This window comes from Cyrtonyx montezumae, unplaced genomic scaffold, assembly GCF_038088225.1.
Source record: "Cyrtonyx montezumae isolate F1298 unplaced genomic scaffold, pur_monq_1.0 scaffold_7, whole genome shotgun sequence".
Classification (NCBI taxonomy): Eukaryota; Metazoa; Chordata; class Aves; order Galliformes; family Odontophoridae; genus Cyrtonyx; species Cyrtonyx montezumae.
This window is the reverse complement of record NW_027072078.1, coordinates 26,620,004-26,636,372: the sequence shown is the minus strand read 5'-3', so window position 1 is coordinate 26,636,372 and position 16,369 is coordinate 26,620,004. Positions and strand designations below refer to the sequence as shown.

General features: G+C 42.3%; 1 protein-coding gene across 1 annotated transcript in view; it reads right to left on the bottom strand.

Moving 5' to 3' along the window:
* The window catches only part of KALRN (kalirin RhoGEF kinase), a 425,990-nt gene that overhangs the window by 408,474 nt on the left and 1,147 nt on the right, over positions 1 to 16,369 (bottom strand). The window lies entirely within an intron of this gene.

Sequence of the window (16,369 nt, the reverse complement as noted above, 5' to 3'; positions counted from 1 at the left end):
GCTGAGCTCACCCACAGGTGAAGTAGCTCAGCCTTGGTCAAGGCCTGCTTGGACTACAACAGAGCTGCATCCCACCCCCTCCAATCTGTCTCCTTGTCTGCAGGCAGGCACTCCCTAACCCGGTTGTGTCAAAATGATCCAGGTTGGCTTACTATTTAAAAGCATGGAGGGCTTTCTTTAACCCAGATCATTGTGACTGATTTGGGTTAGAGAAGGATTGCACGTGTGGCTGCGCCTGTAGACACCGACCCCGCAGCAGCAGGGATAGGGCCCAGGCACTCTGGCCTGGCTCGGGCTCAAAGCCTTTGGATTTGGCTCAGCTGCAAGCCAAGCAGCACATCTGGCCCCAGCTGTAGATACTGTTTGGGGAAAAAATGGCATATGAGGTTGAATTCAGTGTCACAGATGAACTACGTACTGTAAAAAGTATGATTCATGGGAAACACGGCTCAGTTTCTATTCCATTATTACAAGAAAAAAAGATGCTAATGCTAATGGCCTTCATTTTCAAACAAGATTATTCAGTTTAGGGTAACAAGGTATGGGTTGTTAATACTACACAGTCATAGATAGCATTTTGCCTATGGAAGAGAAGCTTTGCAGCTCTTTCGGTGTTCTTCCATTTTAAGATTCATCTTCTGGGGCTGGATTGACTGAAGCAAATGTATACTCAGCTCCAGCTCAGGAGGTGACTGAAGCTGCACCACTTACTGTGAGATGCTCTCTCATCTGTAGGGTACCAACAAAGTCTAGCTCCTTCTCTCCCCCAGTACTGATTGCAGTCTTGCATATCAGAGCCCTTTCCAGGCTTCCAGGCATAGATCACTAAAGGATCCGTGCAAATACAATTTTCAGGTCACAGTGTGAGGGAACCTGTTTGTACCCTTCTTTTGTTTTCCTGCCAAAGTCATCAGACCCACAGGACTGTGTCCAGGATCACATTCAAGTCTGTCACAAATACTAAGATTCTGATAATCTTTTCCAGAAGATTCTCACGTAAGCACACCTGATTCCGTCCTGCTCCAGAACTCTCTGCTATGAGTGATGTGTGATCCAGATCACATCTTCCTGCTGGGTAACATCACCACAAAACGAGTAATGATATTTCCTTGTTTCTCAGAAGTTTGGTTAGACTGAATATACTTGGCTTTGTAAAATTCATCCAGATCCAGAAACGAAAGATTATCTTTAGGTGTAAAGTGCTAAGTTATTGTTTTAATTTAGGAACACAGAGACTAGCAATCCAGAGCTTGTCTGGGGATATTTTGAAGGATTAGACTTCTCAGATCCATTCAAGGAAAAAAAGAAGGGAAAAAAAGGAAAAAATATTGTTGGGCATATACTTCAGAATAAAAGCATTTCTCTGACACGCAGCCAAAACCATTTTATCTCTGTAAGCAATCCTTAAACACTGCAGAATGCATTCACTGCTTTCATTACCAAATTATATTTTGAAAGTTCAGCAGGTAATTGAAGTTCCAAATGTCTTAAACTGGTTTGGCAACAGTGAAATTTCTTAATGGACTTGCTGTCCAAGAACTTCAGAGAAAAAAACAAAACAAAACAAAAAAACTAATTGAATGCTAAATATACACCCTAAAATAAGATGGATTAAATTGACAAAAGAAGCTGATTTTTAAAAAGGGAAAACACTTGAAATGAAGAGTAAAGCTCTGCCCAGAAGAGGTTCTGTGATGTTCAAGCTTCAGCTCATATTTGAAACCATAGGGCAAAAAGTCCTCAGAATTTTTCAATGACACTCTGTCAGCCTAAATACGTTCCTATTGAACTCAAGGGCTGTTAATTTCAATGGAAAACTAATTAGGACAAAGCTGTCCCATATATTTTGTACTGTTAACATATTCTTGTTACAAATGGAGGGCTCAAAAACCTTTTTCCTAGATTAAAAAAAAAATTGATTACTTTCCCAACTCATTCAGCAAGAGCACTGACAAGAACAAGGCTAAGCCTGTCCCAACACCCCAGGTCCCCTGCATTTAACCAGCACCGTGAGGCAGAGAGAGAACAGAGTGGAGCAGAGCCTGGCCAGGCAGCTGCCAGCTCCAGAGGTCTAATGAGGACTCTTGCCCTGCCTCCATCAATAGCTTTCGGCAAAGCATTTTCTGCCTCAGTTCCTCACATTTATAAAGTGGTGATGATGACAGTGTTCTGTGTTAATAACCATTGCATGCATTGCTTTAAGTGTTATTATTGTATAGTGCTTCTCATCCACAGCCAATTACCCAATTCACACAGGGAAACTGAGGCATGGAGTGATGCTAATTGCTAATGTCATCCAGCAGGCCACAGCAGAAGTAGGATGTTCATCTCCAGAATTTGCATTATCCACTAAACATATCTACAACCTTGATACCACAAGGTGAAATTTGGCTGGCTGTTTGTCCAGCACCATCAGACATTATGACACTTGTTTTCTCCTGCTAGTATTGCTATTCATGTCCTATCCTGTTGCCATTGTTCCTGCAGAGAAAGCACAACGTTAGATTTGTAAAATCACATTATATGGGATGGCACTGCGATGACAATCACAGGATTATGGTCTCACTGCAGGCTCCAGCAGCAGGAGAAACTGGTGATGATGTGGGCTGCTCACCGGCTAACATGGATAGCTTTAATGACAGCAAGAGGAACACAAACAACAGAACCACAGGCTTTGCTTTTCACAGAAGCAATCTTTTCTTCTAGGATTACTCCAATGCAAAAATCCTCTTTCTGCAATGAGTCAGTTATCGCAGCAAGGGGATAACCAATATTTAAGAAAAACTGAAGAACCTACATTTCTGACACAGAAAATACAAGGTGGATAGAATAGAAAACCTAATAAAAGATGTTAGTTTTTCACATAAGACTCCTTTATCCAAATTATGGTTCCTACTCATAAAGTCACAACCGTTTCCTCTCACAGGCATGCAACACTCATTCTTTTATCACAAGCTTACTGCCGACGCATTTCCATCACAAAAAACATTGTCACTTGTAAACACAACTCCAGGATACAAACAGCTTTATCATGAAATACTGCTGGCTGCACGTAGAGACATTAGAAAGATCAACAGAGTGTCCAGCATACAACACAAACCAGGCTATACCTTAGAAAAGTTATGGATGCAGAAGCTCAAGGGCTCCTAACAGGAAAGTTGGTGCACTATAATTTACTCTGTATGTGAGCTCTGAGAGCTACACACCAAAAAGGAGAAGAGAGCTGATATATGGGGAAGATTGGTTTGCTATGACTTGGGACCAGTCAGCACCAGAACAAGCACCCATTGATTTGAAATATTAAAGACAACCAGAGCCTGCCTTTCCCTTTCTTTGCACACAACAGGTGTTCCCTTATAAGTCTCTTATCAAACAGTGGAAATAAGAAAACTCTGCCTAGCCAACACATGGTGCTTAACAGCTTATAAATTTCTTTAACAACAATAACATCATTTTACAGTCCCTCTCACACTGCAGGACTACAACACACTTTGCCATCTTAAACAATGAACTGTGACATGTGGGACCCACGTGTAGCTGGACAGGAAAAGGTGGGGATGTAAGACGGTTTCCCCTAGGCATGCAAGCTGCAGCGTGGTGCAGGCAAGCCTGCTTGTTCCCAAACTGCTTTGGCAGCAGGATGCCTGAACACGGTTGTCTGCATGTGTTGCTCCTGACACAGAGGTGGTAGATATTTTACCATGCCTAAAGCAAGAGAGGTGATACAGAGTCACTGGAGGTGCTAAGAGCAAGCATCTTCATCTTGAAGCCCTATGGAAGAATCACAAGTACGAATTACCTCTCAGCACTAAAATGAATCAGTTTAGACAGGCAAATTCAGCAAATACTTATTGACACATATCAGCATTAGAAAGCATAATTGTAGATTTGACATCACCTAATCCAAAGCAATACATAACAGCTTTCCCATTTGTTTCTGGAAGGAGAATAAAATCAAGTTACTTCAGCACAGTGGAAATACTGTGTAGGAATTACACAACAGAAACATTGAGACAGTTTCAAGAGACTGAATATGAGTCTTATCTTTACTCCTGCATGCTAAATGCCTCCTGTGATGAGATAAAGTCAGGGCCAGTGCCCACCAGAGTACTTCTTACAGAGTTCCTGCATCCTCTAATGTTAAGAAGAACTGCACAAGGGTGCAATCCAGACTAGATATAAGGAACCAATTCCACGACAGCTTGTGGCTTTCCAAGTCAAGATTGTTCATCATCATTTGGTGTAATAGAGATATATGGTTCTATAACACATGTTTTAAGGTCTTACATAGTACTTACATCTGTAAGTCAATGGCAGAATGTAGGGTGAAACATATTTAAACCACTGCTTAAACTCTTCAGTCATGCAGGGGTTTAAATCACTTTTTACAGATAGCCAAAATAAAAAACGTAATGGCATTTCATAAAAGGAAACAGCCACAACTCCAGACTCCCACCACTTGAAGGGAAACAGGACAGCCAAGAAACTGGAATATTACAGTTTTGCTCTTCTCAGCAACAGATCTGAAACTCCCTCCACCACCAAGACAGCAAAGAAGCAGGACAGAGGAGGAAGAGAATAATTTGTTACTGCCTGATAAGTGATTGATATGCTATCCCTACCAAGCTAGGCAGAGAAGGAGCCTCGAAGCCAGATGCGTTCAGGAAGCAGCCAGGATTGCAGTGGTGAGATGGCCAGCAGGGACAGTCCTGTGGGCTCAGTACAACACGTGTGTGCCCAAGACCAGTTCAAATCAGGTCACAAAATCCAATTCATGAAAATAACCTTTTAAAAATAGATTGCTACAGTTGGCTAACTCGGAAATCTAAGTGCTTCAGGCTGCTGTCTGAGCTAGTCTTCACAGGGTGTCTACGCACAAAAAGAAAAGTAATAACTGGGAAAGATTTAATCCAATTCCTGGAACGGCTCTCATCCTAAGGAAAATACATACATTGACTGCAAAGGGAAAAAAAGGGAGCCAGGAGAAGAGATCCTTTTAGTAGTCATCAGCTGCAGCTGTTAGCATAGTTGCGCAGCAGAGAGAGAGAGAGATAGATAGATAGATAAATAGATAAATGGAGCTTAGTCCTGCTTTGTTCATGTATGCACTTCATGTGCCTGCTAGTTACGCACACCAAATTTGCCCTCTGTGCTATCCCAGTAATGCCAGGATTTTAACTTTAATCTATATAACGTTTCTGTCCTGTCCATTTTAAATTCAGTTACTGTGTGCACACAGGGGTCACTGCACCCCAGGAGCAGGAAAAGAGGGAAAGGGATGATGGACTCTCTCTCTTCCCCCCCTCCCAACAGTAATCTTGCTCAGTTCAACAAGAGAAGCTCATTTGTATTTGAGACTTTTAGAGCCAGGTGTGCTCTTTGCTCAATCTTCCAGACATATATGAAAGAAAAGCTTTTGCTTGGGAACTGCAGCAAGTAAAACAAATGAGAGCTGTGCTCCAGACTGGAGGGTAATGCAGGGGCAACAGCATTTACTGGTGGAGGAGAGAGCTCCCCCAGTGATCCCTGCAGCCCACAGACCCACGGTTGCTGTCTGTGCCATACCTTGTACAGCCTCATTCCCTAGATGTAAGAAATATCAAGGTAACTTCCAAAGATGAAGTTTTCCTTTCTGCTACATACTCCCCATGGATATGCAATATGACTTTATTTCTCATCAGTCTGAAAATTACTCTATGGAGTAGCGCTTATTCACATCTCTTTGTAATTCTCATTCACACTTCACACAGGGAATGCTGCTGCTGCACACAGGTAGTAACTACAATCCAGTTCTGAGTTCCTCAGAAGACCACAGGTATTTATTCCGCTCTGAGAAACTCCACATTAAATGAACTGCTCCGTTTGGAAAAGTAGCATGTAGATTCCACATTCACTAGATGTACAACAAGAGGAAAAAGTATAAGGAAAAATGAGACCAAGGGAAGGAAATCATATACTATGTTTATAGCTCCATTAAAGTGTGCTGCGTGGAACCAGCCAGGAGACACCTCCCCATGCCCCCAAGTAACTAATGCACCCATGGGAGACATCCACAGCACAAACCTCAGGGCAGAGCACTTGGACCTATTGCAAGAGGGAACATGGCACTCGTAAAAGACCAAAAAAAAAAAAGAACAGGATCAGAGCCCTGAATGATTCCTGACAGCATTCGCTTCAAGAAGAGATCTCTGTAAAATATGGAATATATTACCAAACCTGGCTGGAAAGCAAAGCCTTTTTTGGTAGGTGGAACTTTTTAATAGCATGTCATTAAATCACTCTTACATTTAGCATTTAATAGATGTAACTTTCACAGCAGCACACTCATTATGAAAAAAAGCACAAGGGACCATACCAAATAGCAAGCAGAATGGACCCAGCACCCAAGTGCCTCATTTTTTTTAAGCATTTGTGCACCTTGGTGATAAGAAACATCATCTGGATGCCTTAATACATTAAATTAGAAATATTCTTACTCTGCTAACCAGTCCTCTGGCCCTATCCTCACCTGAATCTGTCAGTTGAACATAGGTCAGAATTTCCTCCTGCATAAATTACTGCAGCTCTTTTGCTGTCGCTGGCATTGGGCCATTTTTTGGACCAGATGTGGGTCTGACCTACGTATAGTCAGAGAGCCGGTGTAGTAAGTATCTTAAAACCATTTGACTGGCTAGCGTGGACACAGGTAGGGTGTGTTAATCCTATTTTCAGGACTAAGAGCAAACTGTACAACCTGTCTGAAGTAGGTCACCTGCATCCATATATAGGTGCCTGCATCGAGTGGTTTAAGGAGAGCTGAGTGTTTGCACACCCAGCTGATGTCACTGTCGCTTTAGCTGTGACTTTTGACAATCCTGAGGTAGAAAGGGATTGGTGTGCTTTTCCTGGCCTGTGACCCAGCAATACAAGTTAAAGTCAAGCAGAGTTGTCAGCAAGTGCTCTGTGAGCAGAATGTCGAGTTACACACACAAAAAAAGTGCACTAAGCCCACATAATTTCAAGAAAACCACTTACTATATGGTTGTGCCTGATTATCCCTCTTTCACAAATGAGCTAAGACTTCCCTATTCTACACAGACATTGTCACTATTTAAGTGTTTTGAAAAGTTTTACTAAATCTGTACAATTATCTCCATTATCTGTGCTATTAACTCAATTGTTACACAACACCAAGGGGTGGTGAGGACTGCTCAGGCAGGCAATGCAACTGCTGGTCATCCAAAACATCTCCAGCACTGTTTGCCTTCCCAGGCAGAAGCTGTGGGAAGCTATTATTTGACCCCTAAGTGGGAGTCAACCAGCCTCTGCTTTTGAGCTATTGCAGGTGACCACCAGTAGTCTCAGGCAAAAACACTGCAACGGAGCCAAAGCTGAATCAAGCACTGAAACCAATGCCAGTCACAGCAACCAGGGCCAAGCTGCCAGTTATACCTTACAACTCAATTCACTGATACAGACAAGCAGGCGTTTTGTTTTTTTTCCCCTTTTTAAAATCTCTTCACCTGATAAGGACTGCATGCCAAGAAGCTTTGTTACAGATTCTCATTAACACAGAGATCAGTTTTAATTGATCTGAACCCACCTAACCAATCAGATTTTTCCTCTGCTCAGTTTTAGCACCAGAGGTGTTTTAAACCAGCGTTAGCAACTTTCTTCAGGTCCCCAAATAGTTAAAGACCATTTCTTTAGGAAATTGATAAATAAACTGCAGAAGCAGGCAGATAACAGAGCAGCAGGAACCTGTAAGAGATAGCTGCCCTATTTCACACCCTGGCTAACTTTCAAGCAGGATTGAGCTGAACTGGAGCAAGCTGCTAACCAGAAGATCGCACACCGTGGATGTGAGTCCTTGAAGCTCACAAGAACATTACTATTTCACCCAGCAGGCCTGACTGGTTCCTTCGGACTAAATTTATCTGAATGCCTCAGACTGACTCTATTAGCATCACTCCTGAACTCTGCTTCAGCACAGAAAAGCAGAGCAGGAAAGTTAAATTGCTGTGAACGCAGTGGCAGTCAGACCCAAGGAGACCGGCTCTTCATGACATCTTTCTGTGAACAAGAGGCATTAAATGTGAAGCAGGAGGATTTGGGCTCAGTGTCTCTGCTTCACAGGCAAATGCCTTATCTCTGCAGCATCAGAGCAAGGCAGTCATTTGGTACAATCACAACTGAAAGACTGCAGTGTGACAATAACCATCTTAGATGGTGAGGGGAATCTCCTGCGGGAGAAAGCCCTGCTGGTATTCCTGTACTGTGCAGTACCTTGTATGATCACCTTCCTTACTGTGAGCGTGGTACATGCACAGGCTTGGCCTGTTGCCTCCTTTAGCTATATACACTGCCAGAATCTGATGACATTTTCCTGACATCAGAAATCCTACCTTTGGCTTTCCATCCTGAGAACTACATGCAGCACTAATCAAACCTCTTATTGTCTCATTTCTGTGATTTCCTTTGGCTTCTGACCTTCCCCACACTGACATCACCATTTCCCTTCTACATAGGATGCAAGCTGTGGCTGCTTTCCCAGCAAAGTGCCTTCCAGCTCTGCTCTGAAGTGCTCTGCTTGGAAAACCTTGTTGCTTTCTTCTGTGTATTCCCTATAGTTTTCTTACTTCTCCCCCCCTTACCGCATTGCTCTCAGCCATTCCCTGAGCTCCACATTCAGTGTCAAATTCCCTGATGCCATGGACTTGTCCTTCAGACGCATTTAAAAGCAGAGCAAACTGAAAGACAATCCACTCCACAGCTTCTCCCATAAGTACTTCATGACAGAGACCAAATTTTTGTTCATGTAGCATCTGTTTCAGAAGGAACTAATCAGCAACTGAGACAATAACAGAAATGATCACCAGTAGAGAACCATCATAACACGATGATGATATTATAGGGCCCAAAAGAGATTAGCCCTACCAGAAGATTTAGTATATCCCCTCGCAATTATTCCAGCAGTCTCCTGGCCCTGAAGCCTCAGGAGCTGTGCAGACTGACAGGTTCAGCCTCGAAGGGCGTGCTGAAGCCAGCAGCAACCCACTGAAACTCTGCATCTGGAATTTCCACTAAACCTGTCCTGTGGGAAAAGACAGTAGTAAACAGTGGAAGAGAAACACAGTCCAGACATTTCCACAGAAAGTAAATCTGCTACCACAGAGTACTGAATATTTCTTGTTAGCTATTATTTTTAACCTCTTGCAGATTTATTTTTACTACAATTTAAATGTATCTGTTATATGCCATAACATTAGTATTACGAGACACACTAAAATATCCTAGGCACTTGATGGTATTTTACAAAACAGGGTGTTAAAGCCGGTGAGAACTGTGGATCACCACAACAGCCACCAGAGCAATGACCCCATTACTGCTTTACTTCCTAAACCCTCTTAATGAACAATGAAAATTTAGCCAAAAATCATGGAATTAGTCCCAAAGCTGTTGTGCATTTCCATCTTGCCATTAAATTAGGTGTGAGAAAAATGAATTACTTACATCCAAAGGGATGATGATCTCTGCTACCAGGTTGTAGGTAGGCACAAGCCTTGAGCTCCCAGGGTCCCCACAGACCTCATGCCAAGAGGATTTTTAACATGAGAGCTACCTGGGATTGAAACATACCCTAAGAATTTCCATTCCATCTTTTATTACACTGTTTTAAATCAGTTAAATTTGTCTGAATAAATGTCTCAGGATTTGGCTGTACGGTATATTCTCTATTAGGTCTAATATAAGACAATTAAATACATAAATTATGTCATCATTAATCAGCTTTCCAATGATTAAAAACTGGTGGTTTATTCACAACTAGTCAAACTTCTGCAGAGTTTCTTTCCATCCTTTTGAAAAACACTACCACAAAGCTTTGTTTTCAGTTTGGATGCTATCTGACACAACAGTTTGAAATTAACTTAAAAGACCAATGAAAAACACACACAGCTAATTTTCCTAAGTGCCATGCCAGCATCTCTGGGGGCTGTGTGTTTGCCCACCTTCTCGTACAGCAACATGATTTCCCTCCAGCTAATAAAGCATGCCTCATGTTAGCTAAGGCAAGGAGGCTAGTTAGTGTCCCTCTTCTTTCTTGAATTATATATTCACAGCAAAACTCTAAAGATGATAAAGAGCATGTTAAAATACATGCATACATATATATTATATATATATATATATATACACACACACACATACATACATATTACTTCTTAACCATGTGAGATACAAGCTGATAATCCCTTCAGACCTCCTTTTTCTTCCTCATTGCCCTGTGGTTTATCATGTCCAATTAGCCATCTGCCGTTCCTACCCTGCCATACAAAGCAGCCGCTCTCCTCCCCACAGCCCAGCAGCAGGCCATTGTCCTGACTGACAGACAAGCAGACACCATTGTCCCCAGCAGCCATTGGCTCCCAATGCTGGTCACAATGAGAGCACCCAGATACATTCTGGGAGCCAAGAACTACATTAGTGGCACCAATATTATCAGGGAGCCTTCAGAGGGCTCTTTTTGCAGCATATATTCTATTTTCAGGTAATAAACCAGCAAAGGCCAACTCCCACTCCCCATATCCTGCTGCACCAGGGCATGCTGCCTTTGCTGCCTTACCCAGCGCTCACCTTTCAAAGGAAGGCTCACAATCCCCATGAGGTTGTAACATCTTAGAGTGAAATCTTTCCTTTTATTTTTATTTTGAAGACAAAGCGTATCTTCTGCCACTTCAGCAGAGCTTACTACACACACACAAAAGAGTTGAAAAAACCTGAAAGCCCAAGGAAGTCTACATAACTACCATTTATACAACAAGATTAATTTAATTTCACTCCCAAACAACATTCACTCACCCTTTTTCCCAAGGCCACTTCACTTACAGAAATGACCAGAGCAGCTGGTCTGCCAGTCACTGAGATCTTAAATTGAAGATCATTTCCTCGTATTATTCTCAGCAAAGCATGATGTGACCTTACACTAAAAAACTACAGTCTGCCTAATTACGGCAGTTTTGTTCCATCAGTGAAAATGCAATGCTGGTTCAGATAGTTAAGGTTATGAAAAAGGAATTTCATTTTTAGTTTTAGAGACCATTTGTTGCCTTGAAGTGGGATCATGGCAAATTATGCCTGTGTACCTCAGTCAACATACTGTGTAATATTTGAACAAACAGAAGACAGTCCTAGGTTTTAGTGACAAAGCCACACAATGTTGATAAGAGAAAAAGAACCCCAGTAAGACAAATTACTCTAGGCAGCAGTTAATGAAAGCGAGCAAACAAAAATGAATATTTCTATTTAGAAGTAGAAACAGAATTAGCTTCTAAGCTTTTGGTTAGGAAACAGGAATTACTTAACCTTCAGTTTTTTTACATGGTATTTCACACCCCAGCATAGAACATACATAATTTGGGTATATCAGTTTTACTCTATATCGTTCAAAATAGAATAAATGAAAAGTGACTGAAACTGATGTTATTCCTCAGCAGGCACACACAACTTTTACAATGACTTACAGATGAGAAAAAGCCTTCTCCTGAGTTCGAACACTAGGCTCATTCTGAACCAGATCCGAAATGCAATACAAAAATGTAAATATTTTGCTGAAATATTACTCCAACCCAAAATGAAGTAAATCCTACTTCAACACGCTGCAATCCACACCTTGCACAGGTGACTGACCTGAACCTAGATTTATGACTGCTGCTGCAGTGCCAGGGCCAAGTTCTGTTTTCTGGTCACATCAGTGAAAATTTCCAAACAATTCCTCTAAGTCCTCTCGATCTGTGTGACAGCAACAAGATCCAAGAGATGAGTGGAAAAAAAGAGATTCACGGTACCATGATTTTTCTTTTACAGCCCTCTGCATTCTAGGGTTCTCCCTCCAGATAATTCTATTGGACTTCTGTTTGCCTTCTCTCTTCATACCCTGCTTTCTTTTGCTACACATATATCATAATATTCGCTGTTATTCTTGTCAGAGTTGCTAGGCAAAACTCTCCGGATGGCACAGTCCTTTCAGTTAAACACAGGGCATGTGTGCCACACAAGCCTGTAAAACAGGAGTTGTTTATCCAGAGAAATAATAAAAGCAGAACAGCAATCCAAATCAAACAAAAGCGCGAATACCTCTAAGTTGTTTCATGACTTACTTTAAGTTTCAGTCGTAAAATGTACAGCACTATGGGTTTATAAGGCCTAATACTACATAAGCATTTTCTTTGATGCAACTATGAAGTACTTATAAATACCGCTGAGTACAGCACGGCACATGTCACCATGGAGCAATAAAGCAGCTCTACATCCATAACCAAACTTCCTAGGGACCATAAGGTCACAGCAGCTGGAACAACAAAATACTTCATCTTGAGCCTTCCAGAAGCCCAGAACACCTGTCTGGCCGCAGGAGTCCCCAGAGGGCTCTTAACACAGCAGGGTGTGCTTGCAGAGAGGGAATCTGCAAAAATATAAAATAAAATAAAATAAATCAAAGTTTCTCCAAATGCTAAGCCCTTGTGTTTTCCTAGCCCCTTATTATGTGATGTCACAACATGAAGGTTGGCACAGAGGGGAACAGCAATAGTTACATTTTCCTCTTTGATGGAAAGACTTTGGGATATCACTTTGCATCACTTGGAGCTTTGCCCCAAAAGAAAGCGAAAGGAATGGGCTCTCCTCCCATTCAATAACACCTGCAGGTGCCACATCAAATCTACCTGCAGCACCTGTGGACTTTACTAGTGTCTGTGCTCTGATCTTACTTTCACTATTTCACCCTGCTTTGGGAATCAAAGGCTGTGAGCCTATGCAATTCCCAGCTCTGAACTAGGTGTACACAGCTAGGTGTAATGAACTTTCTTCTCTGGAAGCAAGTCCATATAATAATTAACATCAAATAGAAGAAATATCTTCCTGCTGGACTACAACACAATGCACTCTCAGCCACAAGCTACACATTGCAAACGACTATCAGGTGGCAGCCCCACTACCCTGTTCACAGATCTGAGCAAGGAGGAAGGAGAGTGAAGAAACACTCTTCTGAACGCCTTTTCTGAACTAAATCCCTAATTTAAATCACTCCCTTCCAGGATCAGACAACAGAGACCCTTCTGCTTTTGTCACAAGGTCCCCCAAGTCAGCAGATTCTCCCCCATCTATGATCAGAACTTTCAGAGCTCCCCTTGAAGCCCCATGGAGCAGCAGGGCAGAACCATACAGCTCAATACGGTGACAGGGATTTGGGAGGATCTGGGTCCACAAGTGAAATGATCCAACTGTCCTCTTGTCCACATCAGTCAAATGAAAACGAAAAAAACAACAACAACAAAAGATAATAAGGAAAGAAAGGAACAAACCTCATAATCCTGACAGGGTCAGAGGTCGGAACCTCTGGAGAGCCCTGGGGATTTTAATAAACAGTATCACCTTCAAAAATATTGGAGCTTTCTGAAATGTGCGTACAACCCGACAGCCCTTCTACACCAGAGCATCCTTTATCAACAAGCATCACCACACCTTATGAATTATAAAGTCTCAAGGTGAGGAAGCCATGCGTCACCCAAATGCATCACCCCAGTGACAACTAGACTGAATCAATTTATCTGCTCTGCAAGGAGACACTTGACTCCATCAACCTCGAGGAACACTTCTGTGCAGACATCACTTCAAGCACATCTATTGATCACGCAGCCTGGCCACTGCCAATCATTTTTAAGTTATTTAGTAGCGGAGTTACGAGTCACTTGTGCACAAATGAACAATGCTGGAAGTCTAACAGGCTGGTAGAAGGCTGAAAACAAGTGGAATAACTCATCGCAGTCAAAGGAGATGGAGCAGTATCAATTTTCAGCTCACCCACAGGAAGTATCAATGACAGATTGGGCATCTTCACATCAAATGTAATCAATGTTACTCTTAAGTGCCAGAAAAAATAATTTAGAAAGCAGTACCACTAGCAGATAAGAAGTATTGATGATTAACCCTTCCAGTAATCAGTAGTTCGTTAAGTTGTTCTGACAATGACCTCTATAAATCTTTAATATACAGGAAAAGGATTTTCTTATATGCTGGACCTCTGCTTCCAAACCACACTGCAGAAACTCCTGCAGCTTAGGCACAAAGACAAAGCTTTCCCTCTGTGTCTATAACCGAGGGATATCTGCTATTTGTACAGATACAGAGACCTGCTTTATATTTGAAACAACAGGTATTTGAATTCAGTTCCATGTAACATAAAAGTCTCAGTCACATTTAATATAGACAGCCGAGAGCTCTGGAGAACTTGCTCATATTTCATTATCTGTCACCAAAATAGACATAAGAAACTCAATAAGATATACCTAGGTGCAGATTTAGTTTCTTAGTCTAACATGAGCTCAAACAGAAGTGATAGACCCAATGCAGAAATTGCTGCCTTGATCCATCATCCACTGTTATCCCAGAAATCAGAGCTGGAGGTTGCAATCCTCATTTCTGCCCTCAAAGTCCCTCCGCCTGGTGAAATGTATCCATTACATGGGAGCAATTCTCTAAAAGAACTCTTTGCATATATGCGATGGTAAAAATTAGACTAGCTCTTTGCATCTCTAGGGATGCTTAACTGCATTTCAGCATCAACTACACAGGTGTTAAATCCATGCTTGCCTCAAAGTCATTCCTAGCTCTCACCCAAATATGCTCCAGAACAGGTCTGCCTTTATTACCCTGCGTTAATTTGCTCAGTTTTATGTTCCACGTAGAGTTCAGAGATCTGCTGTTTCAATCGTTAGAATCACTAAGGGACCACTCTGTCCAGTTGTGGGTGCTGCTGGTGCAACAGTCCAGCACAGCACCATTCTCAGCAGCAGCCCTGCTGGTCCCAGAGAGCAGCAATTGATCCTCCTGGCTCAGCACAGACTGTCTGCTTACTAAAAGCTTCCAAGTGAGATATTAGTCCTTTGGAGTCCTTTTTTTTTCTTTCACTGAGAGTAACGAGCTCCTGAATTCACTGCTACTACATGGCAAAGCATGTAGAGTTTATGCATACTAGTGCAAGCTTATGCTGGTGAAGCAGCTACTCTTTAAGCCACATAGGTTTCATGTTTTATTTGCTGCAAATGTTCAAGGGCATGAAAGATACAATGGTTATGCTTGACAAATCCAGAATACAAGTCAGCACACAAGAAGTAAAAGAAAAAAGCTCACACTAAGTGAAAAGACTGCTTAGCTTCTGCAAGTCTTTGCAGCTATGACAAACCAAACTCCATCTCCCTCCCAGTCCTTGTTCAGACACTGATGGGGAAAAGAGGAACAGAAGAGTCAGCGGCATCTGTCTGCAGCTTCCCTCTGAAGCCCCACAGCAGCTGATCTCCTGCCACCCAGTGAGCCCCACACCAGCTCCAGCACAGCCTCAAGAAGCAAACAGTACACAAACAGTGCAGAAAACCAATGTTTATATTTCATGAGCCATGCCTGCTATCACTTGCTTTCCAGTGGTGCTGCTTGGTTACTGTAACAGCTGACAATCAAAACTACGATTTTGCCATGCCACCTTTTACACACACAATGCTATGCTAGCAGTGCAGAAACAAGAATTCTGTGAGCTACTTCACTGAAGCTTTTCAAGGCAGATGAGCCAACCAGCAGGAATGGTCTATGCATACATGCTTTGGCACAAGGATGCGGCACCCTTCCAAACCCATATTTCTGTGCTTTTGTTTCCTCCAGAAACATCAAAGAGACGGAAGCAGGCAGCAGTGCATTTGTGGTTCTGCAGGTGAAATTGCTGGTGAAGGAGGCAGAATGGAAGAAATGCCTAGTCATACGACTCTCTGTGCCTATTCCTGTTTCAGAAATGCTTTCTTCATACAAGCTAGACAGACCTGGCTCTCTCCAAATTCAATTCCATTAACGTGCTTACGCTGAGAAGGCAGTGTCACAGGGAAATGAATTAGCTGGGAAGGAGGAGAGAAAAGGTGGGGAGACCCTTGAGTGGCATGTTTGTGAAAGGAAAATAAGTGCAATTTTTGATTCGTCTGTTTCATTTTTTGAAATGGGCCTTCAGTTGCCCACAGATGCTGATTTTGTGGAGGCTTGGTAAATGAGCTTGTAACCAGGCGAGCTATCAACAGGCAAATACACGATGACTTAATGCCTTATGGGTCACAAGGCACACGTAGCCAGGCTGGGTTACAGCTATCCCCTAGATCAAAGGCTTTTCACATAGATGGGGTGCAGGGAGCTGCTTCAGGATTTAACTATTTTAACTTTAAAGTTTTGGTGATTACCTAATTGCTTGGTTGTTTTTTTTTTCTTGTAACTGGAACTCAAATCACTCTGTAGCTAATGAGCAGGTAAGTGGAAGAAAACAGCTGAAAAGCAAAGTCCTGAGAAACAGCTGTGCCAG